Source organism: Bos taurus, chromosome 29 (genome assembly GCF_002263795.3).
Source record: "Bos taurus isolate L1 Dominette 01449 registration number 42190680 breed Hereford chromosome 29, ARS-UCD2.0, whole genome shotgun sequence".
NCBI classification, from domain to species: Eukaryota; Metazoa; Chordata; class Mammalia; order Artiodactyla; family Bovidae; genus Bos; species Bos taurus.
Window position 1 is genome coordinate 37,598,044 of NC_037356.1, and position 22,670 is coordinate 37,620,713.

Genomic DNA, 22,670 nt, shown 5'->3' on the forward strand with positions numbered 1-22,670 from the left:
GTCCCTTAGATAGCAAGGAGATCAAACCGATCAATCTTAAAGGAAATCAAGGCTGAATATTCATTGGAAGGACTGATGCTGAAGATGAAGCTCCAACACTTTGGCCACCTGATGCGAAGAGCAACTCATTGGGAAAAATCCTGATGCTGGGAAAGACTGAGGGCAAGAGAATGGGACAACAGAGGACGAGATGGTTGGATGGCATCACCGACTCCATGAACATGAGTTTGAGCAAAATCCAGGAGATGGTGAAGGACAGGAAAGCCTGTGAGCTGCAGTCCGTGGGATCACAGGAAATGACTGAGCGACTGAACAATTACAAATTGTGAAAACTTTGTATGTATGTCACAGGCTAAAGCAGTAAGCAATTAAAACTCATGTTGTTCTGAAGCAAAATGTTCAGTGAATAGAGAAGAGTGGATAAGCATGAAACAAAAAAAGCTTAAGTAAAACCCCGCAGTCTTAAATTTCAAATTGAAAGCAGAAGTTTGAACCAATCAATTCTTTTCTTTCTGTTTTTTTTTTTCCTAATTTTATTTTATTTTTAAACTTTACATAATTGTATTAGTTTTTTTTTTTTTTTTTTTAAAGAAAATGTGTACTTCCTGGTTCTGACAACTGGAAAGCCTAGAAGTGGTGTGACCTTGTAACAGTGATGATCCTGAGGGCTAGCTTGTGGCTTCAATACATTTCTCATGAGAAAATCCATGGATTCCTGAAGAGATGGCTGATTTCAGGGCTGGGCCAAGAAAAGTACAAGATAAGCCTGGGAATCTTGAAGGACCAGAAATCTGAGGGCTTTCAAAGACTAACAAGAGTGGGACAAAAAGTTTAGGAATCCGTTTGATGAGGCCAAAAGTGGGATAGTTTTAGCATCAGATCAACTCGATTGAAACAAATTAATATATACAAAGCCAGGAGTTCCAAATGCTAATAGACTACATCTAATTTGTTGTTGTTACAGGTTTCCAGGGCACCAACTCATGATTTTGAGCCCCAAGAAGGGGAAATAATCATCAGTTTATGCTATTTTTGTTTGCATAAGGCATGTTTCACAAAAGTACAAGTAGTTGATGGTGAAATGTTTTCTTTACTTGAAGAATTTCATGAATTAAATCAGAAGAAATGTTAGAATCAGGAAACCACTATTTGCAACAGCTTCATGAAACGATGGATCTGGGTCAAGATCATCAATGGATGCTAAAATCATTAGATGAAATGTTAAAGGGGAAGTTTATAATGGATGCAAGAGGCTGGCAACTCAGGACCCACTGCATCTATATATCAATCAAAGTGGGGCAACTAGAAATTATAAGCCTCTTGGAGTGGTGCCTTAAGAAATATATGGAACTGCTGCTGCTGCTGCTAAGTTGGGTCAGTCGTGTCCCACTTTGTGCGACCCCATAGATGGCAGCCCACCAGGCTCCTGTGTCCCTGGTGTTCTCCAGGCAAGAATACTGGAGTTGGTTGCCATTTCCTTCTCTAGTGCATGAAAATGAAAAGTGAAAGTGAAGTCGCTCAGTCTTGTCTGACTCTTCACGACCCCATGGACTGTAGCCCACCAGGCTCCTCTGTCCATGGGATTCTCCAAGCAAGAGTACTGGAGTGGGTTGCCATTGCCTTCTCCTATATATGGAACTACATATGAAATATTCCAATAAAATTTGCTGAACTCAAGTCTGGATCTAACTACCAGTTTTCAGGGAAGTATATAGATAAAGGAACAGGGAAGTAATCCTCTAAACCAGGGTTCCCAACTTTATCAGCACTAGGGACTGGTTTCCTGAAAGACAATTTTTCCACAGGCCAGAGTGAGGGGATTTCAGGATGAATCAAGGGCATTATATTTATTGTGTACTTTATCTCTATTATTATTACATTGTGATATATAATGAAATAATTAGACAGCTGTCCACAAGGCAGAATCAGTGGGAGCCCAGAGCTTGTTTTCCTGGAACTAGACTGTTCCATCTGGGGGTGATGGGAGAGCGCTGGGGAGCAGCTGTAAATACAGATGAAGCCTCACTCACTGGCCTGCTGCTCACCTTCTGCTGTGCTGCCTGGTTCCTAATAGACCAAGGACTGGTACTGGTCCTGGTACTAGTGTTGTGGAGCCCTGCTCTAAACCCAATACTTGGGACATTTATGAGACAAACCACCCCACCTATTCCCACTTTTTAAACAAATAAATGGCATAAAATTGGGGGAGATTGTTATTTAAAGTCTGAGAAAGGTCTCATGCAATATATGTGTACATTGTTTAGACTTAGATTTGAATAAAGAAACTGTTGAAAGACATTTTTCAGAGGATTAGATAAATTTGGGTTTCCCTAGTGGCTCAGATGGTAAAGAATCCACCTGCAATGAGAGAGACCTGGGTATGATCCCTGGGTTGGGATGATCCCCTGGAGAAGGGCAAGGCAACCCACTCTAGTATTCTTGCCTGGAGAATCCCCATGGATAGAGGAGCTTGGCAGGCTACAGTCCATGGGGTCGCAAAAAATCGGACACAACTGAGAGACTAAGCATACCACAGATAAATTTGAACATGGACTAGATATTGGATATTAATTTTACTTGAAACAAAAGAGCTTGTTGATCATGCATTTTTTGTGAAACTCATAATCTCTTCCTTGAAATAACTTCAGCAGAAATGAATAAATATTTTAAAAGAAGAACATTTTAAATGAGGTCTGTCTTGATTTTAAAAGAAATGTCTGTGTAGTTGCTCTGTATTGAATTGTGTCTACCCCCAAGCTCAAGGGCTTTCCTGGTGGCTCAGATGGCAATCTGCCTGCAATGCAGGAGAACTTAGTTCAGTCCCTGGGTCAGAAGATCCACTGGAGAAGGGAATGGCTACCCACTCCAGCATTCTTGCCTGGAAAATTCCAGGGACAGGGGAGCCTGGCAGGCTACAGTCCATGGGGTTGCAAAGAGTCAGACACGACCAAGCGACCAACACACCAAATTCAAATGCTGTGTCCCTAACTCCTGATATGATGGTATTAGGAGGTAGGGCCTTTGGGAGATGATTATCTTGAGATGGAGTCTTGATGATGGGGCCCTTATGATGGGATTAGAGCCTTTAGAAGGGCCACCAGAGAGCTTCTTCTCTCTATTTCTCTATTTTCCCCTCTCTGATTCTCCCTCTCCTTCCTTCTAACTCCCTCCTTCTTTTTCTCCCCCAGCCCTGCACCCCCAACAAAGACATGTGAGGACACAGCAAGATAGAACTGTCTGCTAGCCTGCTGTCTGCTGTCTGCTAGAAGAACACTCTCAATATTGAAGAACACTCTTCAGTAGAATACTCCACTAGGAACTCAGTTGGCCAGCACCTTAATCTTGGAGCTGTAGCCTCCAGTCTACAGCCCAGACAGCCTGGGCTAACTAAGAGATTAGAGTTGCATTAATGGTTCTTGATGCTGAGTCTTGAAATACAGGGTTCACAATATTATTCTTTTTTATTTTTGTTATGTTTGAAATCTTCTTGTAATAAATTTACAAAATATCCATTTTGAAGTTTTTGTCTTTAGTGATACCCTCAGGGTCCCAAGGTAAGCAGACTCTGGCAGGTGCCATTAGTTGAGTGGTTGGAGCCAATCTGCTCATTACACCAGCTCTTCCCTTTTTATCTGATCACTGTCCCCCACTCTGAATTACACCCACACCCCACCCACTCCCATCTCCCCCTCCCTGCTAAGCTGGGTGAAATCCAGGTGGAATCTTTGATGAGCCAGGACAGGGCCTGGAGGTAGAAGGAATGGGGACATCTTTAGAAAGAATGAACTGCAGATGAATGGATAAGAAAGCTGTGGTACATATACACAATGGAGTATTAGCCATTAAAAAGAATACATTTGAATCATTTCTAATGAGATGGATGAAACTGGAACCTATTATACAGAGTGAAGCCAGAAAGAAAAACACCAATACAGTATACTAACGCATATATATGGAATTTAGAAAGATGGTAACAATAACCCTGTGTACGAGACAGCAAAAGAGACACTGATGTATAGATCAGTCTTATGGACTCTGTGGGAGAGGGAGAGGGTGGGGAGATTTGGGAGAATGGCATTGAAACACGTATAATATCATGTATGAAACGAGTCGCCAGTCCAGGTTTGATGCACGATACTGGATGCTTGGGGCTGGTGCACTGGGACGACCCAGAGGGAGGGTATGGGGAGGGAGGAGGGAGGAGGGTTCAGGATGGGGAACACAGGTATACCTGTGGTGGATTCATTTCACTATTTGGCAAAACTAATACAATATTGTAAAGTTAAAAAAAAAAAAAAAAAAAACAAAAAAAGAAGGAAGACAAAAAAAAAAGAAACAAAATGATGTATAAATAAAGTATCTTGCAGATACAAAAATTGTATCTATACTTCAAATATTAATAAGTGTGTGTGTGGAGGAATTTATATTTTTAGTTATTTTTTTCTGAAATCTATAACATAATAAACCCTATTAATTCTAAAAAAAAAAAAAGAATGAACTGGGCATCACTTTCCCTAGTTTTCCCCTCTTTAGTGCCATCTGCAGGTGAGGGAGTGGGCCTGTGTAGGGAGGGAGCCAAGGAGTGGGGCTCTGGGGATATTTGTAAGGGAAGGGAGGAGGAGTTCACTAGCAAGGAACCAAGATGTGGGAAGATTGCTCAGGATCCAGGAGGGAAGGAAGAAGTACTGGGGAAAGAATGGTACCCGTCAGAGGTCTAGACCCACCCTGGTCTTCCATTAAAACTTGCTGGAATTCATGTCCTTTCTGCAGGAATTCCTGCTCTTGATGTGGAGGGGACAGAGCCAGGCAGAGGAAGAGTCACACTCAGGGGCCCTTTGATTCCAGCTAACTGTGGGCATCATCCTAAGCTAGACAGCAACATGGCAGGTCATCCAAAACATTTAAAATACTATCTAATTCATTTAACCATCCTGGATGTGGAAATTTCAGTAAATCAAAAAGCCTATAGGGTTAATTATAAAAATCATCAGGCCAATTTTTTTTGAGACCAGACTTATTTCGCAAGCAAACTAGTTTTAATTTGGATATATTTAGTAGAAATCAGGGTAATTTTAGAGAGAAAAAGATTATGTTTCAATCAATGTTAAATCCAAATTTTGTAAATGGAGTTCTACATTTAGTGATTCACTTCCCAGATAGTTCCTTGCTTTTACCATGTATTAAGGTAAACTTGATTAAATTATTAAAAACACATTCTAAGTTTTTTTTTTTCCTGAAGCTTATCTCAGTAACCTTTAGATGAAAATTAGATGCCCCATGACCTGTAGCCAGGGAATGATGTGTACTGGAATATAAAATTTAAAGGATTGTCTTCAAGCTGGATGGAAGGAGCTGTATCAGGTACCCTTAAGTAGCTCATACACAGTGAAACTGAAGGGAAAATGACTCTTGCATTATCCACTTACAAAAGCCCTACACAGGACTGGTCTACAGAGAGGACTGCTGATCTCAAACTCACCTTAAAAAATAATGCTCAAACAGATGAAACCATGCTTATAACCAGGACAAGAAGATGACATTAGGAGTAGATGGCTTACTCAAGATGCTGGACCTGATTCATATGATCTTATAATGTTTTTTTTTTACTTCTTGGACTTTTGCACATAAATCAAATGTTTTCTATCACGGAGATGACTGTATGCTAGTTTTAAAAGTCAATCCATTTGTTGGGCTGTGGCCAAATACCTGCATCTAGTACTTCTAGATTGCCTCAGGGGTTTTTCTTATCCAAGACTCTAATTGGATGACTCAGAGATTTTTGTTTTAGAAGAAGTTTCAGTACCATTCAGGCTACTCTTGATATTATTAAGGGGACCTCTCACCAGGCCAATTAATAATATCTGATCTGACTCTGACCATAATATGAATTTTCCTCTAAGTTTCTTAAACTCAATCAGGGTAACAAGTGAAAATTAGGCAAAGAATAGAACTTCTCAGAATCAGGACTGCTCCTTAGTCCTGGCTCAGAAAATGAAGAGGTGATGCAGAGGAGATTAGAGGGTTGGGGATGGAGTGGGAAACTGAGAAAGGATCTCATCTATTAGAAAATATTCATTCTTTCATTGAGCACTTCTTCAAGGTGCTCTAAGCCTAGTATGGAAAATGCTTACTGTGAAGAAGGAGCTTAGGGTGCAGGAATACTGTGAGGCCTATGCTCAGATCACAGATGCTGGGCCCAAGGGTTGAGATGCCCTGAAGCCTAGTTTGTGATCCTTTGCCATGAGCCAGTCCCTACATGAGCTTGTCCACCTGGAGGGTCAGCTTTTCCTGCATGGCCTAGCAAGGGATCAAAACTTCAGAAAAGAAATGTGACCAAACTGTAACAGACATATTCCCAGAGTCCTGACTTGGATGGAAATTTTCAAAGGCTTCCTGGTGGCAGTGGCAACTGAGCTTTGTCTCAAAGGATTAAAAACTTTGCTGAGTGAGTGGTCAGATGGAGGGAGCAACCATCAACGAGGGAAGAACTGGTACCATACTGGCCTACAGGGACTGCCATTCATCTGGCTAGCTTAGCCCTAAGGTACCTTATATCAGTCAGTCTGGGCAGTATTGACAGTACAAACCATAACCAATTTCAAAATAAGAGCCTTGGGACTTCTCTGGCTGTCCAGTGGTTAACACTCTGCCCTTCCACTGAAGGAGGTGCTGGTTTAATCCCTGAAGAGGCAACTTAAGATCTTTCGTGCCACATGGTGGGCACAAAAAAACAACCTCTCTGTCCATTAAAAGTTGTCTGTGGCTCTGATTAAAGAAATTTCTTAGGGATGCAGCCTGATGGAGGCTTCACCAACTGCAGTGCCACTGGTTGTCATGGCGGTGGAAGGGTCAGATACTTATTCATGTACTGACTATTGTGAATGAAAAGTATTGCCTGCCCTGTCAGTAAACAAAGAATGTTGCAGGCATCCAATCATCAGGATACAGCCACTCCCTATGGTCAGCTCTGACAAAATTCAGGAAGGCAAAAGGATGCCCTCCATCAAGCCTTCAGCTACTGAAGCTATGAAGCCACCTCTCCCCTAAAATCTGTGTGCCCATAGGTGATTCAGGATGAGAAAAATAAGTATACTGCCCTAGATAGCTAAGGTGCATATCAAAATAATGATTTCAATGAGCCCAGGCTCTTGCATCTTCTCATACATGGAAAAATACTTGAAGTTTTAAACTTTAGATATTTAATCTTCCTTTAATGAACAGTTATATTTTCATGTTCAGACTGCTTTTTGTTGCAAAAACTCTTAAATGTCCTGGCTCCTCCTTTATCTCTTCAGAGCAGTCCCTTAGAGCTATGAGAGGTGGCCCCCCCTGGGCTTGAAGTTCTCAAAAAGTTGGCCGAATCAAACAGAATTGCTGACTTTTAGGTTGTACATTTTTTTTTCAGTTGACAATATCAAAGCATTTGCCTGGAGTGAGCTGTGTCTCTGCTACCTGTGTTGTGTTGGTGTAAACAAGCCACAGGGCTCCAGTGAATTTTGAGGGAATATAGAAGTATAAGCCAGCGTGAGTCTAGGACAAAGACTTGAAAACTTGGACAACAGCACTAATGAATGATACACACAGGACAGTGTAGAAAAGGGGAACCAAGATCAGGTCCCAGGGTGGTTTAAGCCAATGTTCAAGATCATGGAATTTATCCTGTGGGCAGTGGGAATCTTTGAGTAGATGAGTAAAACTACAGAGAATGGGGGAGAAAAATGGAAAGTGAGGCTAAAACAGAAGGAGATTAAACATGTATAGGGAGGGAGGATGGAGGGGGGTTCAGGATGGGGAACACTTGTACACCTGTGGTGAATTCATGTCGATGTATGGAAAAACCAATACAACATTGTAAAGTTAAAAAAAAAAAAAAAGAAAGTACATGAAGAGAACCAAGAAGCTGTAGAAACAGAATGGGAAAAACTCTGGACATGGAGTGAAGGTCATGGCCACCAGCTTCCAAACTTCCATTTCATTAGGAAGTGGGAGTGTGGACATGTATTTTGGAGGGTTGTTTACACTGGAGAATCAAGACTTTAGTAGGGGCATAAAGACCAACTTCAAGTCTCTAAGAGTTTTCACCTTAAAGAAAAGCTACATTTACTCTTTGACAAATTTTCAGAGTAAAACAATGAAAAGGCTAAATGGGATACAGGTAGATTTCACTTTAATTTGCTAACAGCTTCTGTTATTAACTTACCCTTGTCATTTGCTCTTTGGCAGCATCTTGCACAGACTGGGGCAGGTGTGTGATATTTGGAAATGTTAATTTCCTTCCAGTTCTCAGAGCCTAGGGAAGAAGGAATGAAAAGGTAATACTCTAGACTAGGAAGGGGTGGTAGTGAATAGTTTTGTGGCATTTTAGAACTCCACTGAAGAAAGCCCCCAGCTCCCTGCTCCCCACTTGTGTTTCAAAGGCAAAGTTAAATGAAGTTAAAAGGGAAAGTGGGCAAAGGAGTAAGTGCCTGGATGAAAAGGAGGAGGAGGCTCCTCTGGGGTGAGATGGATGGTCCACGCTGAGGCTGGTTCTCCTCCTGTCACGTCTGCAGGAAGAGGCAGAACTTCTGCTGGTGGTCCCTGGGTGCTGTGGTCTGATCCTTGAGCACATGCCCTTCATAGATGCTGGTGTGATCTCCTAGGACTGATGTTTCTTCTACCTGGGGCTTGGGAGGGGCACCTTTGTGACTTTCCCAGAGACAGTGGGCCCTGGCATATCACCTTGTGGCTGGGGGAGCTGGGATATAGTGGTGACACCACGGTATCTGCACAAACGCCATCCCCCTTCATGTTCCTTTTAACACCACGATAGTTTGTAAAATTCAAAGGAGTCTATGGAGGAGAAAAATATAGGGGGACATATATTCTTTCTGACCTGGATGAGAGAAGTTGAACTTGAATTAAAGTATATGACATGATTTAAAAAAATGAGAGTGAGCAGAGCATAACAGGTAAAAACACAGTGTCTGAGAGCAATGCTGCTGCTGCTGCTGATAAGTCTCTTCAGTCGTGTCTGACCCACTGGACCCCACCAGGCACCCCCATCTCTTTGATTCTCCAGGCAAGAATACTGGAGTGGGGTGCCATTGCCTTCTCCGCTGAGAGCAATGACCTTGGTTCAAATCCCAGTTTAACCATCTACCAGCTCTATGACCTTAGACAAGTTACTTATTCTTTCTGTGCCTCACGTTTCCCATCTTTAAATAGGTAATAACAATAACAGAACCTCAATGAGTTAATATGTGTTTGGTGTTTAGATTGATGATAAGGGCTAATAGAGTTTTGCCAAGAGAACGGACTGGTCATAGCAAACACCCTGTTCCAACAACACAAGGGAAGACTCTACACATGGACATCCCCAGATGGTCAACACTGAAATCAGACTGATTATATTCTTTGCAGCCAAAGATGGAGAAGCTCTACACAGTCAGCAAAAACAAGACCAGGAGGGGACTGTGCCTCAGATCATGAACTCCTTATTGCCAAATTCAGACTTAAATTGAAGAAAGTGGGGAAAATCACTAGATCATTTAGGTATGACCTAATCAAATCCCTTATGATTATTCAGTGGAAGTGAGAAATAGATTTAAGGAACTAGATCTGATAGACAGAGTGCCTGATGAACTATGGACGGAGGTTCATGACACTGTAGAGGAGACAGGGATCAAGACCATTCTCAAGAAAAAGAATTGCAAAAAAGCAAAATGGCTCTCTGAGGACACCTTACAAACAGCTGTGAAAAGAAGAGAAGCAAAAAGCAAAGGAGAAAAAGATACCCATTTGAATGCAGAGTTCCAAAGAATAGAAAGGAGAGATAAGAAAGCCTTCCTCAGAGATCAATGCAAAGAAATAGAGGAAAATAACAGAATGGGAAACACTAGAGATCTTTTCAAGAAAATTAGAGATACCAAGGGGACATTTCATGCAAAGATGGGCTCAATAAACGACAGAGATTGTATGGACATAACAGAAGCAGAAGATGTTAAGAAAAGGTGGCAAGAATACAGAAGAACTATACAAAAAAGATCTTCGTGACCCTGATAATCACAATGGTGTAATCACTCACCTAAAGCCAGACATCCTGGAATGTGAAGTCAAGTGGGCCTTAGGAAGCATCATTACAAATAAAGCTAGTGGAGGTGATGGATTCCAGTTGAGCTATATCAAATCCTGAAAGATGATGCTGTGAAAGTGCTGCACTCAATATGCCAGCAAATCTGGAAAATTCGGCAGTGGCCACAGGACTGGACGAGGTCAGTTTTAATTCTAATCCTAAAGAAAGGCAATGCCAAAGAATGCTCAAACTCTCACACAGTTACACTCATCTCACATGCTAGTAAAATAATGCTCAAAATTCTTCAAGCCAGGCTTCAGCAATACGTGAACCATGAAGTTCCAGTTGTTCAAGCTGGTTTTACAAAAGGCAGAGGAACAAGAGATCAAATTGCTAACATCTGCTGGATCATCGAGAAAGCAAGAGAGTTCCAGATAAACATCTATTTCTGCTTTATTGACTATGCCAAAGCCTTTGACTGTGTGGATCACCACAAACTGTGGAAAATTCTGAAAGAGATGGGAATACCAGACCACCTGACCTGTCTCTTGAGGAACCTGTATGCAGGTCAGGAAGCAACAGTTAGAACTGGACATGGAACAAAAGACTGGTTCCAAATAGGAAAAGGAGTACGTCAAGGCTGTATATTGTCACCGTGCTTATTTAACTTCTATGCAGAGTACATCATGAGAAACGCTGGGCTGGAAGAAGCACAAGCTGGAATCAAGATTGCCAGGAGAAATATCAATAACCTCAGATATGCAGATGACACCACGCTTATGGCAGAAAGTGAAGAAGAACTAAAGAGCCTCTTGATGAAAGTGAAAGAGGAGAGTGAAAAATTTGGCTTAAAGCTCAATATTCTGAAAACTAACATTATGGCATCCGGTCCCATCACTTCATGGCAAAAATGGGGGAACGGTGGAAACAGTGGCTGACTTTATTTTTTTGGGCTTCAAAATCACTGCAGATGGTGACTGCAGCCATGAAATTAAAAGATGCTGACTCCTTGGAAGGAAAGTTATGCCCAACCTAGACAGGATATTAAAAAGCAGAGACATTACTTTGTCAACAAAGGTCCTTCTAGTCAAGGCTATGGTTTTTCCAGTAGTCATGTATGGATGTGAGATTTGGACTATAAAGAAAGCTGTGTGCAGAAGAATTGATGCTTTGAACTGTGGTGATGGAGAGGACTCTTGAGAGTCCTTTGGATGGCAAGGGGATTCAACCAGTCCATCCTAAAGGAAATCAGTCCTGGGTGTTCATTGGAAGGACTGAAGTTGAAGCTGAAACTCCAATATTTTGGCCACCTAATGCAAAGAGCCCACTCATTGGGAAAGACCCTGATGCTGGGAAAGATTGAAGGCAGAAGGAGAAGGGGATGACAGAGGATGGACATGAGTTTGGGTAAACTTTGGGAGTTGGTGATGGACAGGGAGGCCTGGTATGCTGCGGTTCATGGGGTTGCAAAGAGTAGGACACACTGAGCAACTGAACTGACTGAGTGACTGAAGTGCTATTTAAGTTTTATATAAAGTTGTTGAAAAGAGCACAATGTGAGAGTTAAATTTTGTTTGGGGTGAAGTGGAGGACTGTAGCTCTGGAGACAGCTTCTCACAAAGCTCTGTTGAATATTGCCTAAGAGGTGCCTAAGAGGTATGTGTGGGAGTTCAGTGCATCTACGATTTGGTGAAGGGGTACGTGCAGTCAAGCACACATTTTGGCAGAAGCTTGCTGCTGGTTATGAAGAGCAGATATCTCTGTCAGTGATGCTTTTCTAGATATGAGAAGAAAATGGGCTCATAAAATCTTTTGAAAATATTTATTTGATGGAATGTTCTGCCAGTTTTCTCAGAGCACTGAGGGCCTCATTCCTGACCTCTACCCTAAATTCTTCACAGGCTGTGTTGAAAGGCAGTGACGTCAGTGGCTAGTGATTCCATCCTGGTAGTGTCAGATGGTGAGGGACAATGTTTAGTTGGCAAAGTATCAGGTATTTTTGGACTCAAATTCATACCTGTTCCACCTGCTGTACGTGAGGAGCTTATCTTGGCCTTCAGAACTGGCTCAGGTTCATGTCATTGTTTGAGGAATCATCTGGTTCCTTCTTTGGCTTTGCTGATGAGAAATCAAGGCCAAGAGAGCAGAAGGGACTTGGTTGAGGTTGCTGTAGACAAAGGGATGTGAATGACAAAGCAGGGACTGGAACTCTGGCAAGCCTGAGTCCTGAGTCAACCTCTCAAAAGCTGTGTGACTGCTGTGCAGGGCGGTCAAACTTGGAGGCTTTGTGGGCCTCCAGGCCTGAGGAGGTGAGTGGAAACTGTCTAACCTCCAGCTGCTCTGGGGGCTGCCTCAGGACTGCTTCCTGGAGGAGAAGCAGGTTTTTCTCTTGTCTAGTTGACCCTAGGGGTTGGAGAGCTTTGTTTGACCTCATGGAGTCTTATCACAGCCGATGCCAAGGTCAATGGGGATGAAAGTGTGAGGGGCTGTGGTGTGACACCAATATGGCCCAACCTAGAGACTGAGCCTGGCTTGTCTTGATGGAGCACTTGATCAAAAATTACACCCAGCCCTGTTCTTGCTCTTAAGAAATGTGTGTACGTTTCTCTTTGGAGTAACGAAGACTGAAATGCTATGCTGAATTTCTCTCCACTGGGGTGAAAGTACTCCTGCCTCTGGCTGATGGCTCATCCCAGTTCATCAGATATGATTTCTTGAAAACAGATTCCCAGTCTTCAAAAGTAAACTTATGGCTACCAATGGAAAGGAAGGGGAAGTGGGGCAAACTGAGAGTTTGGGATTAATATACATAGACTACTCAGTTCAGTTCAGTTCAGTTCATTTCAGCTCAGTCGTGTCCGACTCTTTGCGACCCCATGCATGGCAGCATGCCAGCCCTCCCTGTCCATCACCAACTCCCGGAGTTCACTCAAACTCATGTCCATCGAGTCGGTGATGCCATCCAGCCATCTCATCCTCTGTCGTTCCCTTCTCCTCCTGACCCCAATCCCTCCCAGCATCAGAGTCTTTTCCAATGACTCAACTCTTCGCATCAGGTGGCCCAAGTTATGGAGTTTCATCTTTAGCATCATTCCTTCCAAAGAACACCCAGGACTGATCTCCTTTAGAATGGACTGGTTGGATCTCCTTGCATTCCAAGGGACTCTCAAGAGTCTTCTCCAACACCACAGTTCAAAAGCATCAATTCTTGGCACTCAGCTTTCTTCACAGTACAACTCTCACATCCATACATGACTACTGGAAAAACCATAGCCTTGACTAGATGAACCTTTGTTGCAAAGTAATGTCTCACTACTAAATATTAAATAAATAATCCAGTAGGACCTACTGTATAGCACAGGGAACTCTTCTCAATATTCTGTAATAACTTTTATGGGAAAAGAATCTATGAAAGAATGAATATATATACATATATTATATATATATAATGGATATATATATATAATGGATATATATATATATAATGGATATATATATATATATAATGGATATATATATATATAATGGATATATATATAATGGATATATATATATATATGATGGATATATATATATAATGGATATATATATATATAATGGATATATATATATATATAATGGATATATATATATAATGGATATATATATATATAATGGATATATATATATAATGGATATATATATATATATATATAATGGATATATATATATAATGGATATATATATAATGGATATATATATATATGATGGATATATATATATATAATGGATATATATATATATAATGGATATATATATATATAATGGATATATATATATATAATGGATATATATATATATGATGGATATATATATATATATATATATACATTAATGGATATATATATATATATAATTGATATATATATATATAATGGATATATATATATAATGGATATATATATATATATATAATGGATATATATATATAATGGATATATATATATAATGGATATTATATATATATATAATGGATATATATATATATAATGGATATATATATAATGGATATATTATATATGATGGATATATATATATAATGGATATATATATATATATAATGGATATATATATATATAATGGATATATATATATATAATGGATATATATATATATATAATGGATATATATATATAATTTATATATATATATATAATTTATATATATATATATATTATATATATATATATATATATATATATAATGGATATATATATATAATGGATATATATATATAATGGATATATATATGGATATAATAGGATATATATATATATGGATTATATATAATATGATGGATATATATATATTATATATGGATATATATATATATATAATGGATATATATATATATATATGGATATATATATAATGGATATATATATATGATGGATATATATATATATATGGATATATATATATATATATATAATGGATATATATATATAATGGATATATATATAATGGATATATATATATATGATGGATATATATATATATAATGGATATATATATATATAATGGATATATATATATAATGGATATATATATAATGGATATATATATATATGATGGATATATATATATATATAATGGATATATATATATAATGGATATATATATATATAATGGATATATATATATAATGGATATATATATAATGGATATATATATATATAATGGTATATATATATATATATATAAAATGGTGAGAATAATACTGCAGTGGTTTGCCATTTCCTACACCAGGGGATCTGCCTGACCAAGTGATCAAACCCACATCTCTTGCATCTACTGGACTGGCAGGTGGAAATCAACTATACTGCAATAAAAACAAAATTAAATTAAAAAAGAAAAAGTTACCTCTAGAGACCAGAGGAGCTTTTCCCCCTCTTGTGGTATGATGTGATGTGATGCTGGAGAGGGCAGAGCCAGTGCAGAGCACCTCAACATTATCTGAGGTTGCATTTTCCTTGACTTTCATGTGCTTTTGAATGTAGGGTCACATTTGAGTTGTCTTTGGAGGATCTAGTACAAAGGCCCATAGACATGAGGTGGCCATTAGTTGAAGGCTGACAGGTCCTGGTGGGAGTGTGAAATCCCAGCTCCCCTGCCTTGTGTTGGGGCACTTTTGAGTCACAGTTTACATTCCAGAGTTCCCTGTGGGAGCAGGCCCTCTCTGAGACTTGCATGAAATCACACCCAAGGTTGGTTTCATCCCTTTTCCAGTCCTTCCAGTCCTGCTTCTCCTGGGACCTCACTGGTTTCTCTGAGAAGTTTTTTTTTTTTTTTGGACTGTGCTAGTCTTCTTTGCTGCATGAGCCTTCTCTGGTTTTAGTGAGTGAGAGCTATTCTTTACATGTGGCAAGAAGTCTTCTCATTGCAGTTGCTTCTCTTATTGCAGATCATGAGCTCTAGTGTGTAAGGGTTCAGTACTTAAGGCACACAGGCTTAGTTGTCTCCAAGCATGTGGAATCTTTCCAAACAAGGGATCCAACCCATATCCTCTGTACCAGCAGGCAGACTCCTAACCACTGGACCACCAAGGAAGTCTCTCTGGAAGTAACTTTGAATCTCTTGTACATGTAACCTTGAGTCATGGGCTACTTCTGGGGAGGATAACCCAAGGTTGTACCCTACTCCAGTGGTTCCTTGAAACTGGGACTGATATAGGTTCCTGTACAAGTTTTGCTACAGACACATGAAGCTATCTGGGCCAAGTGAATTTGCTCTTGATTGAGTTTCTGAATATAATCAATTTGATTTCAGTATTGACCATCCTTGGTGGCTCAGAGGTTAAAGCGTCTGCCTGCAATATGGGAGACTTGGGTTTGATCCCTGGGTCAGGAAGATCCCCTGGAGAAGGAAATGGCAACCCACTCCAGTATTCTTGCCTGGAGAATTCCATGGACAAAGAAGCCTGGTGGGCTACAGTCCATGGGGTTGCAAAGAGTTGGACACGACTGAGTGAGTGAAGTTGCTCCTGGTATTGACCATCTGGTGATGTCCATGTGTAGAGTCTCTTCTTGTGTTGTTGTAAGAGGGTGTTTGTTATGACCAACAACACAAGCGAAGACTCTACACATGGATATCCTCAGATGGTCAACACTGAAATCAGATTGACTATATTCTTTGCAGCCAAAGATGGAGAAGCTCTATAGTCAGCAAAAACAAGACCAGGAGGGGACTGTGTCTCAGATCATGAACTCCTTATTGCCAAATGCAGACTTAAATTGAAGAAAGTAGGGAAAACCACTAGACCATTCAGATATGAGCTAAATCAAATCCCTTATGATTATACAGTGAAATTGAGAAATAGATTTAAGGGACTAGATCTGATAGACAGAGTGCCTGATGAACTATGGACAGAGGTTCATGACACTGTAGAGGAGACAGGGGTCAAGACCATCCTCAAGAAAAAGAAATGTAAAAAAGCAAAATAGCTCTCTGAGGACTCCTTTAAAATAGCTGTGAAAAAAAGAGACGCAAAAAGCAAAGGAGAAAAGGAAAGATATACCCATTTGAATGCAGAGGTCCAAAGAATCGAAAGGAGAGATAAAGCCTTCCTCAGAGATCAATGCAAAGAAATAGAGAAAACAATAGAACGGGAAAGACTAGAGATCTCTTCAAGAAAATCAGAGATACAAAGAGGACATTTCATGCAAAGATGGGCTCAATAAATGACAGAAATTGAATGGACCTAACAGAAGCAGAAGATGTTAAGAAGAGGTGGCAAGAATACACAGAAGAACTATATGAAAAAGATCTTCATGATCCAGATAATCATGATGGTGTGATCATTCACCTAAAACCAGACATCCTGGAATGTGAAGTCAAGTGGGCCTTGAGAACCATCACTACAAACAAAGCTAGTGGAGGTGATGGAATTCCCCTTGAGCGATATCAAATCCTGAAAGATGATGCTCTGAAAGTGCTTCATTCAATATGCCAGCAAATCTGGAAAACTCAGCAGTGGGCACAGGACAGGACGAGGTCAGTTTTCATTCTGATCCTAAAGAAAGGCAATGCCAAAGAATGCTGAAACTACTGCACAATTGCACAAAGTGCACAATTGCACACTAGTAAAGTAATGCTCAAAATTCTTCAAGCCAGGCTTCACCAATACGTAAGCCATGAACTTCCAGATGTTCAAGCTGGCTTTACAAGAGACAGAGGAACCAGAGATCAAATTGCTAACATCTGCTGGATCATCGAGAAAGCAAGAGAGTTCCAGATAAACATCTATTTCTGCTTTATTGACTATGCCAAAGCCTTTGACTGTGTGGATCACAATAAACTGTGGAAAATTCTAAAAGAGATGGGAATACCAGACCACCTGACCTGTCTCTTGAGGAACCTGTATGCAGGTCAGGAAGCAACAGTTAGAACTGGACATGGAACAACAGACTGGTTCCAAATAGGAAAAGGAGTACGTCAAGGCTGTATATTGTCACCGTGCTTATTTAACTTCTATGCAGAGTACATCATGGGAAACACTAGGCTGGAAGAAGCACAAGCTGGAATCCAGATTGCCGGGAGAAATATCAATAACCTCAGATATGCAGATGACACCACCCTATTAGTTAGAAAGTGAATAAGAATGAAAAAGCCTCTTGAAAAAGTGAAAGAGGAGAGTTAAGCAGTTGGTTTAAAGCTCAAAATTCAGAAAACTAAGATCATGGCATCTGGTCCCATCACTTCATGGCAAATAGATGTGGAAACAGTGGCTGAGTTTATTTTTGGGGGCTCCAAAATCACTGCAGATGGTGATTGCAGCCATGAAATTAAAAGACGCTTACTCCTTGGAAGGAAAGTTATGACCAAGCTAGACAGGATAAAAGCAAAGACATTACTTTGTCAACAAAGGTCTATCTAGTCAAGGCTTTGGTTTTTCCAGTAGATCATGTATGGATGTAAGAGTTGGACTATAAAAAAAGCTGAGCGGTGAAGAACTGATGCTTTTGAACTGTGGTATTGGAGAAGACTCTTGAGAGTCCCTTGGACTGTAAGGAGATCCAACCAGTCCATCCTAAAGGAGATCAGTCCTGGGTGTTCATTGGAAGGACTGATGTTGAAGCTGAAATTCCAATATTTTGGCCACCTGGTGAGAAGTTCCAGTTCATTGGAAAAGACCCTGATGCTGGGAAAGATTGAGGGCAGGAGGAGAAGGGGACAAAACAGGATGAGATGTTTAGATAACATCACTGACTCAATGGACATGAGTTTGGGTAAACTCCAGGAGTTTGTGATGGACAAGGAGGTCTGGCGTGCTGTGATTCATGGGGTCCCAAAGAGTCAGACACGACTGAGCGGCTGAACTGAACTGAAGAAATTTCTTCAGGAAAATTAGAGATACCAATGGAAAATTTCATGCAAACATGAGCACAATAAAGGACAGAAATTGTATGGACCTAACAGAAACAGAAGATATTAAGAAGAGGTGGTAAGAATACACAGAAGAAATATACAAAAAAGATCTTTATTGACCCAGATAACCACGATGGTTTGATCATCACCTAGAGCCAGACACCCTGGATTGTGAAGTCAAGAGGGCCTTAGAAAGCATCCCTATGAACAAAGCTAATCCAGGTGATGGAATCCAGTTGAGCTATTTCAAATCCTAAAAGATGATGCTGTGAAAGTACTGCACTCAATATGCCAGCAAATCTGGAAAACTCGGCAGTGGCCACAGGACTGGAAAAGGTCAGTTTTCATTCCAGTTCTAAAGAAAGGCAGTGCCAAAGAATGCCCAAACTACCACACAATTGCATTCATGTCACATGCTAGCAAAGTAATGCTCAAAATTCTCCAAGGCAGGCTTCAAGAATACATGAAGCATGAACTTCCAGATGTTCAAGCTGGTTTTAGAAAAGGTAGAGGAACCAAAAGTCAAATTGCCAATATGTGTTGGATAATGGAAAAAGGCAAGAGAGTTCTAGTAAAACATCTACTTTTGCTTTATTGACTATGCCAAAGCATTTGACTGTGTGGATCACAATAAATTGTGGAAAATTCTTAAAGAGATGGGAATACCAGACCACCTCACAGGCCTCCTGAGAAAGCTGTGTGCAGTTCAAGAAGCAACAGTTAGAACTGGATATGGAACAACTGCCTGGTTCCAAATCGGGAAAGGAGTACACCAGGGCTGTATATTGCAATCCTGCTTATTTAACTTAAGTGCAGAGCACATCACGCGAAATGCTGGGCTGGATGAAGCACAAGCTGGAATCAAGATTGCCAGGAGAAATATCAATAACCTCAGATATGTAGATGACACCAGCCTTATGGCAGAAAGTGAAGAACTAAAGAGCCTCATGACGAAAGTGAAAGAGGAGAGTGGAAAAGTTGGCTTAAAGCTCAGCATTCAGAAAACTAAGACATTGGCATCTGGTCTCATCATTTCATGGGAAATAGATGTGGAAACAGTGGAAATAGTGACAGACTTTATTTTTAGGGGCTCCAAAATCACTGCAGATGGTCACTTCAACCGTGAAATTAAAAGACGCTTGTTCCTTGGAAGAAAACTTATGACCAACTTAGACAGCATATTAAAAAGCAGAGACATTACTTTGCCAACAAAGATTCATCTAGTCAAGGCTTTGGTTTTTCCAGTAATCATGTATGGATGTGAGAGATGGACTATAAAGAAAGCTGAGCACCAAAGAATTGATAATTTTGAACCGTGGTGTTGGAGAAGACTCTTGAGAGTCCCTTTGACTCCAGGGAGATCAAACTAGTCCATCCTAAAGAAGATCAGTCCTGAATATTCATTAGAAGGACTGACATTGAAGGTGAAACTCCAATACTTTGGCCACCTGATGAGAAGAACCAACTCATTGGAAAAGACCTTGATGTGGGAAATATTGTAGGCAGGAGGAGAAGGGGATGACAGAGGATGAGATTGTTGGATGGCATCACTGACTCGATGGGCATGAGTTTGAGCAGCCTCCGGGAGTTGGTGATGGACAGAAAAGCCCAGTGTACTGCAATCCATGGGGTCTCAAAGAGTCGAACGCAACTGAGCAACTGAACTGAACGGAACTGAGTTTCTGAAACCCATGCTAGACCACAGATTCTGAAGGACATGGCTCTCACTTAACCCACTTGTAGACCATGTGAGTAGATCTAGTCTCTATTTGTGTGGTGTGCTAAGTCTCTTCAATTGTGTCCGATTTTTTGTGACCCCATGGACTGTAGCCCTTCCAGGCTCCTTTGTCCTCGAGATTCTCCAAGTGAAAGTACTGGAGTGAGTCGCCATGCTCTACTCCAGTGGATCTTCCATACTTGGGTATCAAACTCACAACTCTTATGTTTCCAGCATTGGACAGGTGGGTTCTTTATCACTATTGGCATCCAGGAATGCCTGTCTCTATCCACCAGACTCTAATGTCAAAACAAGGCTAACACACAGATTTGTTACTAGGCTATGGGTATTAGGTTACAGGCTCAACTTCTGTACTCAAAATCTAAATACCCTTGTCTTAAAAACATTTTCATTTCTTTTCATGTAATAATAGTAGAGATTGCTCCACAGTGATGGGGGCCCATTTTTTTCTGGTTGCTTTGTCTTCATGAATATGTGATACTCACCTCTGGGCTTACATGGCTGCTCCAGCTCCTGCCATTACATCTGCATCCCAGCTAGCAGGAGAAAGAAGGGGACTCAGGATATGTCCCTTTCCTTTAAGGGCATAACAAGAAGTTATCAAATTACTTTCACTCATTTCTCACTGGCTGCAATGAAGTTAGAGAGGCATTTAAAAATGAAAGATAGGGTAGGAAATGAACTATCTGCTGGGTGGCCCTAGATTAGGTATTTAGTTACAGTTTAGTTACTAAATGATAAGGAGACAATTAGGAGTTCTTGTTATATTCTCCTCTTTCAGTGAAGAGAAAGTTACTTACAGTATGAAAACATAAAATGCCCAAATTTCAAAGTCTTAATAACTAAGATTTATTTCTCACTCACATCTGAGTTTAGTAGACAGGGGGCTCTGTTCAACACTTACTTTCAGGGAGGTAAGTAGGTGGAGCTTCCCTCAGGATGCAGGGGAAGGGAGTGTGAGGCCAATTAGACTCTGGTTCTTAAAGGTTTCCATTTTGAAATGATATGTCACCGCTACTCAAACTCTTCTGGCCAATGTAACTTCCATGGTCATGGCAAACCTGGGGGTGATGGGTACAGAGAAAGGCAGGAGAATGTGATCCGACTGCAGAACATTCATGGTGAGTAACAAGGACCACCACCCTTCATTCATGTCCCTGTGCTTTGTTCTTCTTTGGTTCTCCCCGCCCTCTTCCTTCACCAATTTTCGCCTGTAAATAGGGATTCAGACAATATTAAGACAGGACATATGCTAGGCTACACAAATGTGGGGAAAACAAAAAAGGAAAGAAGAAAAGAAAGAATAAATATTCAAAGTATGTAAGAATATTTAAAAAAATAATTTTGCATTTTACTATTTAGGTATATGCGTACTTTATGAACCAATCCTTAAAATAAAAAATAAGACAAATTTAAAAAATAAAATAAAATTAAAAAAATATAAATGTAATCACTAAACCCAACAAAATAATAAGGCTAAACATATTAGTATCAGGATTAGGTTTGGATGCACATCGCAAAAAACTAAGACAACTGTACCTTTAACAAGATAAACTTGATTTTTTTTCTCCCACTGAAATAAATCTGGAGGTGTGCCAGCCAGACCTTGAGTGGTATCCATCTTCAAGGTTACCTATTGGTCCAAATCAGATGCAAGAGTTCCAGCCATCACATCTGAAAACAAGACAGCACTGAAGAAGAAGGTAGGGAAGGAAAGAGACTCATCTCCCAGATGAATCAGCTCCTTGAAAAAGCAGCCTTCCAAGAAATGGCTCTTACATGTCTGCTATATCAAAAAGTCTCCAGTCATGACTAAGAGCACTGGCAGGTAGGAAATACAGTCTTTTAGCTATTGGGCATGTTGCCTAATAACAAAATGTATTTGGTGTTGAAAGAAAAGCAGAAAGTAGAGTATTTTTTAGGCAGTTTCTGGCTCCTGCCTAAAAGAACAAAACCTTTTTGGATGGATCAGCCTGAACTGCTGGGCACAATTTAGGAGCCAAGAGGAAGGAGCAGCAGTAAGAAACTGCTTGATGATCCAAGCTGCATTCCAGGAAACAACAACAACCAAAAATACAAAATTATCACTAGAGCTCTTCTAAGGATTGAATTGGGGGTTTTCCCTATCACGTGACACAATTTGTTTTGAAAACTGCTTTTCCAACTCAGGTTGCAAATATCTCTTGGTCCTTCAGCTTCTCAAGTATCTTGCCTTAGTTACCTCACATTCTGACCCCCCGTCTCACCTTCCTTACTCTTGTTCACATCACTTCTCCATCCAGTCCATCAGCATAACAAGATCCAGTACTGAGCAGCTAAACAACACTTTTCTGAAGCAGGTAAAACAAGATGATTATTACTATTTTAATATTTTTTGTTCCTGATTAAGGTCATCTGAAGGACTGAGATGTATTGGAGTAGGGAGAGCTCATATTTCCTCTAATATCCCAGCCAGGAATGTGACTTTCTTGGACC